General features: G+C 51.1%; 1 long non-coding RNA gene across 1 annotated transcript; it reads left to right on the top strand.

The window, feature by feature from the left end:
• Nucleotides 1-7,416: 7,416 nt before the first annotated feature.
• LOC142254583 (uncharacterized) lies at nucleotides 7,417-8,665 on the top strand. The gene is made up of 3 exons (XR_012727265.1): nucleotides 7,417-7,480; nucleotides 8,423-8,545; nucleotides 8,635-8,665. It is a non-coding gene; the product is annotated as an uncharacterized LOC142254583 (long non-coding RNA).
• Nucleotides 8,666-17,474: the final 8,809 nt, after the last annotated feature.

The raw sequence follows: 17,474 nt of genomic DNA, 5'->3' as shown, positions 1-17,474 counted from the left end.
ACACTACCGTCAGGTGGACAGCAGTGCAACAACACCACCAGATGGGGACCCCCAGTTGCTCTACGCCACGAGGACCCACTAACCAGAGACAGGTGCAGGGGAAGAAGGCACCAGATTACTAACTGGCACTGGAAACAAGAGAACCTGGAGGTGAAACCAGCCGGCTTTGGCTAACCAGTTATCATCAGTAGTGAGTAAAAACCAGTTGCACTGAACTTTGGTGTGGACTCCCTTCTTCTAACATCTGTCACAAATCCTACCCTCTGGGGCCGGCCCTGCTTGCGGAGGGCTTACCATCCAGGCTGCCATTAACACCAGCCCCAGCAGTGGGCATTGTGCAGCGGTGGCTCCATTCACATAGCCGCAACACTGCAAGTGGCGTCACAAGTGAACACTAGTCTAATCCCCTGTAAATATCCACCTTTACCAAAAAGGGCCCAGGGCACGGAACCGGGCAACGGCCACCAGAGTGACATTTCTCAGTTATACACTGCCCGGGACCGAGTACCCCATAACCCTGGGCGACACAACCCTTTTTCCTGGCGTTATGAACAGGATTGAACTGGACTCGGCTAAACCGGGTGACATGTGCCTTAAAGGGAAGGTGTCGTCCAACAAAAAGAAAAAGTCAACTGAAAAGATGTGAAGTATTAATGTTTTAATGTTTTGCTTAAATATTATTATTTGTTTTTAATTGAGCAAAATATAAAAAAAAATAAAACGTTTGATATTTTCCACTCTTAAACACTAAAAATGCTGATCGCAGGAGGCCAAATGAACCAGATGGCCCCTTTCCAACACCTTGGTTGCTATGACCCGTTGCACTACCGCTTGTTTGTTTATTGTTGACTGTTTCAGATAAATGTGTGCTGAAAAGTTAACAAGTTTTGAGTTGATGAAAATTGACCCAGGCTGCAGGACTGGCAGCAGCCAAAAACATTAAATGTAAAAAGTTGCACCAATTGTGCATCACCACAGTACACCCTAACCAGTGGACCCTGTTAACACCGCCTCCAAGCAGAGGAAGATGGGAGGAAAGGTCTGCGGTGGAGTAGGCCGAGACCTGGTCACCAAAGAGACCGCTGACCTTCCTCCGAGAGGGTTCTGGGACCAGGACTTTTGGGTGGTGGGTGAAGGGAAAGGGGTACTCCAGTTTATGAAACGTTAAAGTCTGAACCTCCCCTGAGTGGGAAGACCTGTTATGTTATGCGTGAAAAATAAAAAGTGTAACCTGTATCACTTGCAGCCCGAGGACGTGCTGGAATTAACCAAGGGGGAATGTAGTGCCCTTGAAGCCATCAGTGAGCTACAAGGAACTGCATCCCCATCGGGATGCAGGGCATACTCCCTAGGGATCCAGAAAATCAGTGCCGGTAACACACAAACACTCTAGAAAATCCCAGTTTTTCCTCAGGTATCTACCATAGAATGGTATAAGGCTAGGGTCGGAAGAATGGATGGCCGCCTAGAGGTGGAGCAATACCAGTCCACTAGACAACCAGGTGGGAGGGGCGGACGGTGAGGAGTCAGACAGAGGAGACAGTGAAGAAGTGACCTGAGGGCCTAGGCGGTTAGTTGCCGGTGGAGTACTCCCGGAACTATGCATCAATGGGGTACAGAATCCTAGGTCAGGCAAAAACTCCAGGCAGACCTGATAAAATCTGCACAGTTAGGGGACCATCAAGGACCTCACTAACCTTGAAGTTCGGGACTCAGTAGCAAAGGGAGAATCGGGGACAGGATAAGAGACTTCAACCCCACAGGGTTCACGCTACCGTCATAAGGACTGCTGAAGAAGACAACCAGGAGGGGACCCCCAGCCGCTCTACGCCACGGGGACCCACCAACCAAAGACAGGTGCAGGGGAAAGAAGCCACCAGGTCACTAAACCGACACTGAGCCTAAGGGTACCTGCGGTTAAGACCAGCCAGTCTCGGGTGACCAGTTACCAGCGTGCAGTGAGTAAAAAGAACCAGTTACACCAAACTCCCATTATGGCCTACCTTCTTTCAACACCCACCTGCAACACCTATCCTCTGGGGTCTGGCCCTGCTTGCGAAGGGCCTAACATCCAGGCTGCAATTACCACCAGCCCCAGTAGTGAACATTGTGCAGCGGCGGCTCTATCCACATAGCCGCAACACCGCAAGTGGCGATACGTATAAACTTTATTCAAGAATCCCCTGTAAATATCCCCTTTTCAAAAAGCACCCAGGGCACGGGACCAGGCAACGGCCACCAAAGGGACATTCTACAGCTATACACCGCCCGGGACCGAGTACCCCATAACCCTGGACGACACACTTGCACTGGGGCCCACGAGCTTTGTCACCACACTGCTTACATATAGGACAATGTGATGCTCCATAACTCTTCCTGCAGAGGTCGGGGGCTTCTCATTACTATTATAGTAAGTTGCTACTACTGTGCCAAAAAATAAAATAATATCTCCCCTCAGCTGCCTGAGATTCACATGACACAAACCTCAGCTGCTGCAGAACATCATAATACACACTGCAGGTGTTGTCAGTCTGAGTTGAAGAGGTTCTGCAGCAGTTGAATTGTGTATTGTTTAACAATAGTGTAGCACCCACAAGTAATATTATAAAGAAATAGTTGTAGTACCTGGCGTTTCCCAGGATAGTAACTGTCTCCCAGTCTCCGTCTCCGTCTCTTTCCATGTCTCTGTCCCTGTCTGCCTCTGTCCCTGTCTGCCTCTGTCCCTGTCTCTTTCCCTGCCTGTCTGTCTCTTTCCCTGGCTGAATTGTAAAGCTGGTGTCACACATAACGACGACGACAACGACGTCGCTGCTACGTCACCATTTTCTGTGACGTTGCAGCGACGTCCCGTCGCTGTCGCTGTGTGTGACATCCAGCAACGACCTGGCCCCTGCTGTGAGGTCGCCGGTCGTTGCTGAATGTCCAGCTTCATTTTTTGGTCGTCACTCTCCCGCTGTGACACACACATCGCTGTGTGTGACAGCGAGAGAGCGACGAAATGAAGCGATCAGGAGCCGGCACTGGCAGCTGCGGTAAGCTGTAACCAGCGTAAACATCGGGTAACCAAGGGAAGACCTTTCCCTGGTTACCCGATGTTTACGCTGGTTACCAGCCTCCGCTCTTGCTGCCAGTGCCGGCTCCTGCACTGTGACATGTGGCTGCAGTACGCATCGGGTAATTAACCCGATGTATACTATAGCAAGGAGAGCAAGGAGCCAGCGCTAAGCAGTGCGCGCGGCTCCCTGCTCTCTGCACTGTGACATGTAGCTGCAGCACACATCGGGTTAATTAACCCGATGTGTGCTGCAGGAGAGCAAGGAGCCAGCGCTAAGCGCGGCTCCCTGCTCTCTGAACTGTGACATGTAGCTGCAGCACACATCGGGTTAATTAACCCGATGTGTGCTGCAGGAGAGCAAGGAGCCAGCGCTAAGCGCGGCTCCCTGCTCTCTGAACTGTGACATGTAGCTGCAGCACACATCGGGTTAATTAACCCGATGTGTGCTGCAGGAGAGCAAGGAGCCAGCGCTAAGCGCGGCTCCCTGCTATCTGAACATGTAGCACAGCGACCTTATGATCGCTGCTTCTGCTGTGTTTGACAGCTAAGCAGCGATCATAACAGCGACTTACAAGGTCGCTGTTACGTCACCGAAAATGGTGACGTAACAGCGACGTCGTTGTCGCTGTCGTTTAGTGTGACACCAGCTTAACACGCCAACATTCTTCTAACGTTCTGGCTGCACTGTGGCTCCCAGCTCCATTGACTTTAATGGAGGCAGGTTTTTTGGCGAATAACTGGAAAGCACGAGGTTAAAATTTCCCCTAAAAACATACTCTATGATGTTCCCTGAGTCACATGGAGTGTCTGTGCAAAATTTCGTGATTGTACATGCGACAGTGTGGATTCCTTTAGCGGACACACAAACACACACACACGCGCACGCACACACACACTTAGCTTTATATAATAGATATTCCCCATAGACATCTAATGTTTAATAATTAACAATTTATACAATAAATAATATATATTATCTACCAAGCAAAATATTTACTATTTACAAACAATGAGAAAACCTGTTTATATAAATCTTTTCCAATGCACAGATTTATATACATTTATATTATAAAAAAACAGACAGAATATTTATATTCCACGTTCTCTGACAACATTCATCGGTTGGCAGCAAACATGGCGGCCGGCTGCTGTGATGTCACAATGCTCGGGGTTCTATATGATGATGTCATAATGGAATGGAATGCCGGAGGGTATATAAGCCCCCCGCACAGTGACATCACTGCCATTTCTTGAGTTGATGCTTTTGCTGACACTTCACTTTGGTTCTGGAAGAGTGATCTAGTTTGTGCTCCACATCTAGTGTTTACTTCCTATTACTTGTTATTGATCTTTGATCAGGGCACAATAATACCGGTGCCCGGAGAGCTCAATTCTCCAAATTCTATCAGCTTCAGGTGCCTAAGACATGAGTGCCCGGGAGCTGCGTCAGCTGATTGCTGACAATGAAGCATGGCTGCGCCGACCACAAAATCGAGGTAAGTGAAATATTTGGGGACAAGAGACAATATTCACACCCTATAGGGCAGGGGGCTCAAACTCGGCTGGGTATAAGGGCCACACAGAAATAAACAATTGGGGGCCGCACTCTTTTCAGGACAAAGTGACATTTTTATTGGTACCATATTTTTTTCTATACAGCTTTGGATCATCATTTTTGAACTTTGTTTAGTTTATTAGAACAATGTACAGTTTTTGTTTTTTTTAAAAAAATAAAAGATATATAGTATATATACATATATATATATATATATATATATATATACACACACACACACATTTTTGCTGGTAAAAAATTAACAATCATGCTTTTTTTATATATTTGAGCCCATTTTTGCAAGTAATACAGTTTTACAATTGGCACCATATAATAATTTTTTGCCAACATTTTGTAGTAGTGTTCCAGTCGTGGTCCTCATCTTTTAGTACTGTCACTATCCTGCTAACCATTCTGTAGTAATATGCCCATTCTTGTCTCCTTGTAGTTATGTGCTTATCCTTGTCCCCATCCTGTAGTAATGTGCAAATTCTTGTCCCCATCCTGTAGTAATGTCCCCATCCTGTAGTAATGTGCCCATTCTTGTTCCCTTTTTGTAGTAATGTGCCCTTGTGCCCAGTCCCTGTCCCCATCGTGGTCCTCACCCTGTAGTAATGTGCCCATCCTTGTCTCCATCCTGTAGTAATGTACCCATCCTTGTCCCCTTCTTGTATTATTGTGCCTCATCCTTGTTCCCATCCCGTAGTAATGTGCCCCATTGTGGTCCTCATCCTGTAGTAATGTGCCCATCCTTGTCCCCTTCTTGTTGTAATGTGCCCATCCTGGTCCTCATCTTGTAGTAATATGCCCATCCTGGTCCCCATCCTGAAGTAATGTGCCCCATCCTTGTGCCCATCCTGTAGTAATGTGCCCATCCTTGTCTCCATCCTGTAGTAATGAACCCATCCTGGTCCACTTCTTGTAGTAATGTGCCCCATCCTTGTCCCCATCCCATAGTAATGTGCCCCATTGTGGTCCTCATCATGTAGTAATGTGCCCATCCTTGTCCCCTTCTTGTAGTAATGTGCCCATCCTGGTCCCCATCCTGAAGTAATGTGCCCCATCCTTGTGGCCATCCTGTAGTAATGTGCCCATGCAGGTCTTCTTCTTGTAGTAATGTCCCCTTTACTGGACCTCTTCTTGTAGCAATGTCCCATCCTGGTCCCCTGTTGTGCTATTCTACGCGGCTTGTAGGCACGTAGACCTGGTAATGTTCGCAGCCATTGTCAGAGCTTCATCTGAAATTCAGATAAATGTTCTGCCGGCGCTGCACAAGTCAAGTTCTCTTTGCCCAACTATTCCAATAGCGGCCGCTGGCCAATCAGAGGCAAGCAACTGAGGTCAAATAGGTCAGTTGCTTGCTTGCTTCACAGCTCCAGAAAAACGTTCATCTGAAAAAAAGCACTGACGGCTGCGGCCCCTGCACCGGCTGCGATCGTTACTGATCCACGTGCCTGCTGGCCGCAAGAAGCAGCCTGAGGGGCTGCATGCAGCCCGCAGCCACATGTTTGAGATCTCTGCTATAGGGCATTCCTGGGAGGATATATCATGGTGTATGATGGGCCACATTTTAGGATAGAAACTGCAGGTAAACTAAAGTCCACAATAAGGCAATTTGTTTCTAGTGTTCTCCTCTCCCTAAACACAGCAGCAGCAGATGGGCTGATCCCTATAGGCCATAAGTATTTTACAAAATTGGAAATAATTGTGATAATTTATCATTTCTTTATAGGTCAGGCCATAACTGTCCATAGGTTGAGGTCTCAAGAAAGACATCAGAGAAGACCTCCCCGTGGACATCAGAGAGACAGCAATGCTGTCACTCAGAGGAGAGGGAGACCTGCCAGAGATCCTCTACACCGTAGGGGACAAGAGGGCAGGGAAAGAAGCCGCTCTCCTCTAAGACCAGCCTCTGCCGAACCCTCCAGCTCAACAGCGGAGGGCAGCAGTGGCAGGAGTAGAGAAAGAAGCCGCTCTCCTCCTAGACCAGCCCCTGCCGGGCCCTCCAGCTCAACAACAGAGGGCAGCAGGGGCAGGAGCAGAGAAAGAAGCCGCTCTCCTCTAACACCAGCCCCTGCCGGGCCCTCCAGCTCAACAGCAGAGGGCAGCAGTGGCAGGAGTAGAGATAGAAGCCGCTCTCCTCTAAGACCAGCCCCTGCGGGGCCATCACCATCCATCAACGCACCTATTCAACCGCAGGCAGAGCCTGTGATCCCACCACCACTGCCACAGGTGGAGCCACCTGTACAAAATGTACCTGTGCCGAGGAGAAGGCGTGGTAGGATTAGCTGGAGAGCTCGCCAAATTGCGAGACTCCCAACAAGGAATGTAACCTCACAGGAGGAGGGCGAGAGATGTCCCATATGTATAGAGGACTATCAGATCGGAGAGCAGCTCACAGTCATCCCGTGCAACCACTTCTTCCATCCAGGTTGCATTTCTGACTGGCTGCGCTCCAGCCCTCACTGCCCCCTGTGCCGTAACCACTGCTTCAGACGCGCACCACAATGACATCTTAAGATGTCCATGGTGCGGGCAGTGGAAGAGACCATCTTGAATTCCAGCCCAGGTAAGGGACCCTGCATTCATTACAACTAATTTGAAGGCTATAAAAAAAAAATGTCGTCTTTAACTTCTTGCTGTTCTGTTCTCTAGTTTACCATCAGCTTTGGTCAATATCTAACATGAAGGGCTAAACACAGGACATACCCCAAACACCGGACGGTAAGTCATCACTCACCCCTCTGTCCAGTCATATGTATATTACATGTAACATAGAAATAATCGCTGCTTTCTCCTCTTTGTAGAAGGAAAGTCAAAAAAAGTTTGGAAAACAAAGAATAATTAGATCACAACAACCTGTACTTCATGTAAGTAAATATTAGGATTCCATTTCTTTTAGTCTCCAGCTCATTTTACTAGGAATTTATTCATATGATAAAATCAGGGGTGGAACGATCATGGTCGGGACCTCTGCGGGGCCTGGGGGGTACAGGGTGCTATATAATACCAGAATAGGGACAAAGATACAAGCATGGGTTAGGAAAGCTGGTTACTGAGTGAAAGAAGTGCTTTCCCTCAGCACCCAGCTTTTCCATGCTCTGCTATACATCTTTCAGCATCCAGCTTTCCCATGCTCTGCTATACATCTTTCTCTCAGCACCCAACTTTCCCATGCTCTGCTATATATTTTTCTTTCATCACCCAGCTTTCCTATGCTCTACTCTATACATATTTCTCTCAGAACCCAGCTTTTCCATGCTCTGCTATACATCTTTCAGCATCCAGCTTTCCCATGCTCTGCTATACATCTTTATCTCATCACTCAACTTTCCCATGCCCTGCTATACATTTTTTTTTCATCAACCAGATTTCTCATGCTCTGCTATACATCTTTCTTTTATCAGCCAGCTTTCCCATGCTCTGCAATACATCTTTCTCACGGCACCCAACGTTCTCATTTTCTGATATCATGGGAAAGCTGGGTGCTGAAAGATATATAACAGAGGATAGGAAAGCTGGGTGGTGAGAGAAAAATGTATAGCAAAGCATGGGAAAGCTGGATGCTGAGAGAAAGACATATAGCAGAGCATAGGAAAGCTGGGTGCTGAGGAAAAGATATAAAGCAGGGATTTAGGAAAGCTGGGTGCTGAGGGAAAGATGTATAGCAAAGCATGGAAAACCAGGTGCTGAGGGAAAGCGGTTAAGCAGAGCATGGGAAGATGGGGGGGTGAGGTCCAAAACTTACAGCGGGGCCCATCGAACTCTAGTTGCGCCACTGGATATAATGATTTGTCATTTTCTCTTCACAGAAATCTGCATTATTTTGAAGGCTGGACAAAAATCCTCTTTATCTTCCTGTTGTTCTGGTCTCTTTGGTCACTTCTCACCAAGCATGAAGGACCATGAACATGGACATCCCAAAACAGCGGATGGTGAGTTCCCCTCATTTCCTCTTCTCTCTCCGCCCCATGATCTGTAGATTACATGCAATATAATATTGGTTTTTTTTTCCTTTTTACAGACAGAAGGTCCAAGTCTATAAACCATTGAGGAATTGGATCAGAGCGACCTGCGCTTCATGTAAGTAGATATTAGAATTTGCTTCTTTTCTTCCAGTCTTCAGCTCCTTTGTATTTCCTTTAGGAATCTGTTGATGGGATGTAATATCTTGTCGTCTTCTCTTTCCAGAAATCTACACAAGTTCCAGGTCATTTCCATCAAGATCCACAGATTCTCATCGGCTCCATGGAGACAGATCCATCATGTGCAGAGATCCTGAGATCGGCTGCAGCTCCAAACGATGTTCTCACATATTCCACATACGGGCGGCACGGTGGCTCAGTGGTTAGCACTGCAGTCTTGCAGCAGTGGGGTCCTGGGTTTAAATCCCACCAAGGACACCATCTGCAAGGAGTTTGTATGTTCTCCCCGTGTTTGCGTGGGTTTCCTCCGGGTTCTCCGGTTTCCTCCCACACTGCAAAAACATTCTGATAGGGAATTTACATAAAATATTCATAAAAATAAATCATATTAACAGTCTCTATGTCTGGTTGTGACTTTAATGTATAGAATTATGTTACATAATGATAAGTGACTGGAGGGAGTATTCGGGAGGAGGGATGAGCGGACCTCTGGATGTTCGTGTTCACTGGGTTCTGCCAAACTGTAGTTAAAAGTCCAGCTCGGCACGTGAACTTGACCCCGGACCTCAAACCCCATAGGAGTCAATAGGTGCAGAACCTATATAGGTTGGTGAGGGACATCAGGAGCCAGCGGTAGGCCTCGTGGTCCCTCACCCTAGACACAAGATTTCCTAGTGTTCTGTTTAAAGCACAGAGAGCATCATGAAGGCCAAGGAACACAACAGGAAGGTCCATGATACTGTTGTGGAGAAGTTTAAAGCCGAAATTTGGTTACAAAAAGGATTACCAAAACTTGAAACATCCCAAGAAGCACTGTGCAAGCGATCATATTGAAATGGAAGGAGTATCATACCACTGCAAATCTACCAAGACCCGGCTGTCCATCCAAACATTCCTCTCAAACAATGAGAAGACTGATCAGAGATGCAGCCAAGAGGCCCATGATCACTCTGGATGAACTGCAGAGATCTACAGCTGAGGTGGGAGAGTCTGTCCATAGGACAACAATCAGTCGTACACTGCACAAAACTGGCCTTTATGGAAGAGTGGCAAGAAGAAAGCCATTTGTCAAAGATATCCATAAAAAGTGTTCTTTACAGTTTGCCACAAGCCACCTGGGAGACACCAAACATGTGGAGGAAGGTGCTCTGGTCAGATGAAACCAAAATCGAACTATTTGAGCACAATGCCAAACGATAAGTTTGGCGTAAAAGCAACACAGCTCATCACCCTGAACACACCATCCCCACTGTCAAACATGGTGGTGGCCTCCTCATGGTTTGGGCCTGCTTTTCTTCAGCAGGCATAGGGAAGATGGTTAAAATTGATGGGAAGATGGAGGGAGCCAAATACAGGACCATTCTTGAAGAAAACCTGTTGTAGTCTGTAAAAGACCTGAGAGTAGGACGGAGATTTGTCTTCCAACAAGACAATGATCCCAAACATAAGGCAAAATCTACAATGAAATGGTTCACAAATAAATGTATCCAGGTGTTAGAATGGCCAAGTCACAGTCCAGACCTGAATCCAATCGAGAATCTGTGGAAAGAGGTGAAAACTGCTGTTCACAAACGCTCTCCATCCAACCTCACTCAGCTCCAGCTGTTTACAAAGGAAGAATGGGCGAGAATTTCAGTCTCTGGATGTGCAAAACTGATAGACACAAGCCCCAAGCGACTGCAGCTGTAATCGCAGAAAAAGGTCGTGTGGCACCCTGGACAAGCCAGGGGCCACAGAGAACAACATCTACACACCCCACACTCCCGGTCAGGCACACCTAAGTCAGACACAAAACCCTTGTTGCCTTCCTCCAGGGGCTGATGTCCACACTAGGAGGTGGAGCCAGGCGGTTGGTCTCCGCCCACCGAGGAGTTCACAGTCCTGGAGGCAGGAAACTGTAGTCAGTATAGCTCAGGCAGAGCTTGAGTGCAGAGCAAAGTTAAGTGCAGCGAGTAAAAGTGTGCTGAGCTACTGCAGGTGTCCGGGTTGGAGCCCGGGCACGTCCAGCAAGGTTGGCAGACGGTGGTGACCGTCTGCAGCAGTGGCCTATTGGAGCTAACCGTAAGGACCGTGGACGGGCGGAGGCCCGGCGGTACCGGACCGGTACGCAAAGAGAAGCCAGCACCATCCGGCAGGGGCTTACGGACCCTGACAAGGCTAGGAGTCGCCGTGAATTTGCCAAATCCGTTAGCGAAGGGAACCTCCTGGGTTTCCCAGCAGCCAAGTCCCGACAGAAGGCAACCGTCCAACCGAGAGAGGGAAACAGTCACCGCCAAGGCTAAAGTTCCCAGGGCCAGAGCCTGCGGGCAAAAGGGGCTCCTTTGTAATAACCTGCAGGTAACGGGAGACGCAAGGACTGCACGGAACCACGGGGGTTAATCAATGCAAATTTAATAACATATTGCACAACACAGGTGTAGGAATAGTGCAGGAAAGGAGGGGAAGAAAAGCGGGAAGGTGCACAGCAGTGGATATAATGTAATATACATACAACCACTTTGAATAGCTTGTCAAGGGTGGGAAGCCTCAGATTGTACTCCCAAAAGCAAAACACAGGAAATCCTTATTAAGCAAAAAAAAACGCAGGGTCCTTGTTACCTTACTCGTATAACACAGTGCAGAGTCTTTTCCTATCTGTCCCTAACTAAAAGTAGTGTGCACACTTAACTGCAGGTTTCAGCGTGGGGTACCTCGTCACCGTTGGGGCCCATATTCCGCCGCAGACACCTCTAAAGTTCAGTCTTTGTCCCGGATCTGTAATTTGCCCGTGCTGTCTGGCACCTCGCTCCACATCCAGCCTTGCTTGGATCTGTGTCTTTGGGAGATGTCACGCAACACTCAGGTACTTGGACCTTGTTCAGCAGGGCAGAATGCGGCCTTGCCTTCTTCAGCACGTCCGAACACACACCTCTCTGCATAAAACAGCTACCAAACAAAACTAGCTCCTCTTCACATCCTGTTCAGGACTGTACCAAGTAAATCAAGCAGCAGGGGGTTTGTGCCCGCTGTTCTTTGTTCTGACAGCAGGTGGCAGCACAACAAGGAAAAGTCCACAGTCTTCTAATCTATATATGTAAATGTTAACAGGTCTTACACCTTCAGCACCCATCCAAGCTGGGGAGCGGGTTACCGGTGGGAACCCATTGAAACCGTTACACTACATAGGTGCAGGGAAAGGCAGTCACCATCAACCTGCCGGGAGAAACAATACCGCAGCTGTCTGTGGGACCCGTCCATCCAGCCGTGTGTTTTACCGAGAACTGTGTCCTCATCATTGGCTGAGTGAGTACCACCGTGCCGTGCGGCACAGCGCTGCCCCCGCGACCCTGCACCTCAACAGGCCCTGTAACCCGCCTGTCATCCATCCCTACCCCATCACCGGGCCCCGGGACAACCAACCCCCTACCCACGGACAGGAGAACTAACAACAAAGCTGCTCCTTGTCACCGCTCCTGGGATTCCCGTCTAGAGCAGCGGTGGTGTCACCAATATCACCACAAACGTGGGTGGCGTCACGGACAATAACCAAATCCCCACAATCAAAACCCCCTTTTCACTCACGGGCGAGGAACGCCGCTCGAGTCCCCGGGATCCGGCCCACGGCTCGAGCCACCACCGAGCAGCAGCAGCAGCAGCAGCTGGACCCGAGCAGTGGGAGAGCGCAGCGTCCCCTCCTCCGCCCGCGACAACTTGGCGTCACGAACAGGATCCTACCGTTCTACCAACTGGTGGAACTACGCCTTGTGTGACCGCCAGAGGTGTCCGGCCGGAAATTTGGAGAAGCCGCCATCTTGGGCGCGAAAAATTCCCACTCGAGCGTCTGGCACCTGAGGGTTAGGCGGAGACTATAGAGCTGGATGGCTGGATGGCTCTGAGATAACCCAGGAACTCTGGGAACCGGTCACGTGTGTTGGGACACGTCAGACCGGACGACAACCCGATTAGCGTTTTGGTGCACCTAGCGCTACACCAACCACGTGTGCAGGAAACACGTCAGGCCGGGTGGTAACCAGGTAGCGTTGACCGGAAGACCGCCACGAAAGCGCCCTGTCGGCCACGTGTGTAGGACACGTCAGGCCGAGCGGTCCTCTGATTAGCGTTTCTGGCCACCTCTCGACTGGCCACGTGTGTGTAGGACACGTCAGGCCAGATGGGTACACCAGTAGCGTTGACCGGGAAGCCGAGGAGGATAAGGAACACCCTGTTAACTCCACAGGGGTCCTGGGGTACACTGTCCGTGCGCGTAGGGGGCACAACCGGACAGGTGGCGCAGCAGGTGCGTTGTCCGTGTGCGTAGGGGGCACAATCGGACAGGTGGCGCAGCAGGTGCGTTGTCCATGTGCGTAGGGGGCACAATCGGACAGGTGGCACAGCAGGTGCGTTGTCCGTGTGCGTAGGGGGCACAATCGGACAGGTGGCGCAGCAGGTGCGTTGTCCGTGTGCGTAGGGGGCACAATCGGACAGGTGGCGCAGCAGGTGCGTTGTCCGTGTGCGTAGGGAGCACAATCGGAAAGGAAGTACAGCAGCCGCAGCCCAGTTAACGCCACTGGGCTGCTATAGCAAGACTGGAATGGCAGGAGGGAAGCACGGCGCCTGACCCTGATGTGCCGAGCCACGAATCTTGGCGTCACAGGCACCGTTCGCCTAACCCTACCTACCGCTTCCCAACATAGGCTTATGCCGCAATGAGGCTCTAACATGGAGGTGTGCTCTGACTGAGCAAAAGTGAAGACTGCGCACCTCCATGTTGTCTCCAGCCCCTTTTATAACCTGGGTCCGCCTCCATCCCAGGGTGGAACCACCAAGGTCCAATAGCAGAGTGCCATGTCATCAGTGACGTCACATGCGACTTATCCCGAACCGCCACGTCATTGATGACCTCATGGCAGCCACGCCCCAAACACTTCACCAGTCATCGTCTGACGACCAATACTGAGGTGCCAGATCATAGGGGCGGGCCTCTGCGAGCCAGTCCGGAGTTGCCACGTCATCAGGACACCTGACACCCTCTGCCCTATCAGGACCTGCCACCTCACGGACATGCTCAGTGAGGTCCTTACCGGACCTAGCCTCTGATGCACTAAGTGCCTGAGAATGCTCAGTAGCCTGAGCCACAGGCTTAGAAAGCAGACTATCAGTTTGAGCATGCTCAGTAGCCTGAACTGAGGACTTAGTCTCAGACATAACACAAACAGGCTGAGCATGCTCACTATGCAAAACACCGGGCTTAAACTCTGGCTGGGGTAAATCGGCGCACGCATGCGCACTAGCTGCCTCTCCACACTTAGATGTGGTAGAAGGAACAGCCAACTGGACGACCCGAGGCATGGCCAAGAATGGCAGCCGGCGCCTGGGCGCAACAGGAACCGCAGCAGGCTGCTTGCGGCTATGGTGGCGCCGGTTCGTAACAGTACCCCCCCCCTAGCGGCCCTCCCACTCGAATGGTCTATAGTCGCCACAGATACCACTGAGCGACGGGCGGAAGATGGAGACATGCAGTGGGAGCTACAAGACTCGCTCCACCGCGTAATCACCCCAGACGACCAGTCGATATGTGGGGAATGCCGCTTCAACCAAGGAATACCCAGCAGAATATCATCTGCACCCTTAGGGAGAACCAGAAATGAAATGGTCTCCCTATGCCCATATGACATGGCAAGGGTAATGGGCACTGTCCGCTGGTGAATTACTTTGGGCAACAAGGACCCATCCACCACACGGACTCTCACTGGCCTTGGCATTTGCACCAGCGGGATGGCATGCCGCCGGGCAAAAGAGGAGGAGATGAAACTATCCCCAGCACCTGTGTCCACACTTGCCCTTGTGGACCATGTTGACCCCTTAAAGGAAATGGACGCGGGAAACGTCACCCTAATGGATGACGCAGAGTCCAGTCTACTTCCAGCTATGGTCACCAATCGTGGTCGCTTATCCTGACGCTTTGGGCAACGGTTGGCATAATGACCATACTGCCCACAAGCGAAACAGGAAATGCCCTTGCGACTCGAAGACCTAGCAACACCAACCCTAGAGATGTCCATAGGGACAGAGATGTCCTCTAAGGGAGGTGCAGTAGGAGAGACCACGACAGTGGCTGAACGACCCTCTGACCTGCGCTCCAGCTGACGTTCGGAGGTCCGCACGTCAATGCGGGTAGCCAGAGTCATGAGGCCCTCAAGGGTAGTTGGTACCTCACGCGACGCTAATGCGTCCTTCACGTGCGAGGCTAATCCCCTCCAGAACAGTGGAATGAGAGTCCTCTCTGACCACCCCAGTTCTGCAGCAAGTGTCCTGAAACTCACAGCATATTGACTTGAGGAGGTACGCCCCCTGCTCCAAAGTCAGTAGCTGTAGGGCCGAGTCGTGAGTGACCTGAGGCCCCAGGAACACTTGTCGCAAGGACTCCAAAAACTCCTTAGAGTCCTGTACTATGGGGTCATTCCTCTTCCACAATGGTGTAGCCCACTCCAGTGCTCTATCAGAAAGCAAGGAGATGATAAACCCCACCTTCGACCTCTCTGTAGGAAACCGTGCAGCCAACAGCTCTAGATGGACTGAGCACTGGTTCACGAATCCCCTACATGCCTTGCTGTTCCCCGTAAACTTGTTGGGCAGCGAGAGGTGAGGGAGGGTTGGAGTAGGCTTGGTGACTGACACCATTGCAGCCGCTTGAGCCACCACATCATCCATATCAGCAGCAAGAGCAGACTTCTCCAGAGACCTCACTCTGGCATCAAGCTGCAGCATGAACTGACGTAGCTGCTCCATCTCCGCCATGCCAGCCAGACCCTGGCGCAGTCTTACTGTTACGGGGGGACCGGCAGATTAGGACCAGGGGGTATATATCCTAATCGCCAGTCGGGGCCCACCGTGCTCCAGATGACAAAGGAGCTGCTGGCACCTGAGGGTTAGGCGGAGACTATAGAGCTGGATGGCTCTGAGATAACCCAGGATCTCTGGGAACCGGTCACGTGTGTTGGGACACGTCAGACCGGACGACAACCCGATTAGCGTTTTGGTGCACCTAGCGCTACACCAACCACGTGTGCAGGAAACACGTCAGGCCGGGTGGTAACCAGGTAGCGTTGACCGGAAGACCGCCACGAAAGCGCCCTGTCGGCCACGTGTGTAGGACACGTCAGGCCGAGCGGTCCTCTGATTAGTGTTTGTGGCCACCTCTCGACTGGCCACGTGTGTGTAGGACACGTCAGGCCAGATGGGTACACCAGTAGCGTTGACCGGGAAGCCGAGGAGGATAAGGAACACCCTGTTAACTCCACAGGGGTCCTGGGGTACACTGTCCGTGCGCGTAGGGGGCACAACCGGACAGGTGGCGCAGCAGGTGCGTTGTCCGTGTGCGTAGGGGGCATAATCGGACAGGTGGCGCAGCAGGTGCGTTGTCCGTGTGCGTAGGGGGCACAATCGGACAGGTGGCACAACAGGTGCGTTGTCCGTGTGCGTAGGGGGCACAATCGGACAAGTGGCGCAGCAGGTGCGTTGTCCGTGTGCGTAGGGGGCACAATCGGACAGGTGGCGCAGCAGGTGCGTTGTCTGTGAGCGTAGGGAGCACAATCGGAAAGGAAGTACAGCAGCCGCAGCCCAGTTAACGCCACTGGGCTGCTATAGCAAGACTGGAATGGCAGGAGGGAAGCACGGCGCCTGACCCTGATGTGCCGAGCCACGAATCTTGGCGTGACAGGCACCGTTCGCCTAACCCTACCTACCGCTTCCCAACATAGGCTTATGCCGCAATGAGGCTCTAACATGGAGGTGTGCTCTGACTGAGCAAAAGTGAAGACTGCACACCTCCATGTTGTCTCCAGCCCCTTTTATAACCTGGGTCCGCCTCAAACCCAGGGTGGAACCACCAAGGTCCAATAGCAGAGTGCCATGTCATCAGTGACGTCACATGCGACCTATCCGGAACCGCCACGTCATTGATGACCTCATGGCAGCCACGCCCCAAACACATCACCAGTAATCGTCTGACGACCAATACTGAGGTGCCAGATCATAGGGGCGGGCCTCTGCGAGCCAGTCCGGAGTTGCCACGTCATCAGGACACCTGACACCCTCTGCCCTATCAGGACCTGCCACCTCACGGACATGCTCAGTGAGGTCCTTACCGGACCTAGCCTCTGATGCACTAAGTGCCTGAGAATGCTCAGTAGCCTGAGCCACAGGCTTAGAAAGCAGACTATCAGTTTGAGCATGCTCAGTAGCCTGAACTGAGGACTTAGTCTCAGACATAACACAAACAGGCTGAGCATGCTCACTATGCAAAACACCGGGCTTAAACTCTGGCTGGGGTAAATCGGCGCACGCATGCGCACTAGCTGCCTCTCCACACTTAGACGTGGTGGAAGGAACAGCCAACTGGACGACCCGAGGCACGGCCAAGAATGGCAGCCGGCGCCTGGGCGCAACAGGAACCGCAGCAGGCTGCTTGCGGCTATGGCGGCGCCGGTTCGTAACACTGGAGATGTGGTACTGAAACGAAAAAGGAGAACCCACAAGCTGGATGATCAGTGGGAGTAAACCCCGTATGTCATACAGCCCACAGGATGGGAGAATGGGAAGGCTTACCAGATCAGTCGTGACCAGGGGGGAACTCTGGTCACGGTTTCCCGGGACCATCTAAAAAGGTGCCCACCAGCATTGAGGGTGGAGGCTGAGGCTCCGCTTCCCGGACCGACAGAGAAGGCAAAAGAGGTAATCC

This window comes from Anomaloglossus baeobatrachus, chromosome 10, assembly GCF_048569485.1.
Source record: "Anomaloglossus baeobatrachus isolate aAnoBae1 chromosome 10, aAnoBae1.hap1, whole genome shotgun sequence".
Lineage (NCBI taxonomy): Eukaryota > Metazoa > Chordata > Amphibia > Anura > Aromobatidae > Anomaloglossus > Anomaloglossus baeobatrachus.
This window is presented reverse-complemented; position numbering and strand designations above follow the sequence as displayed.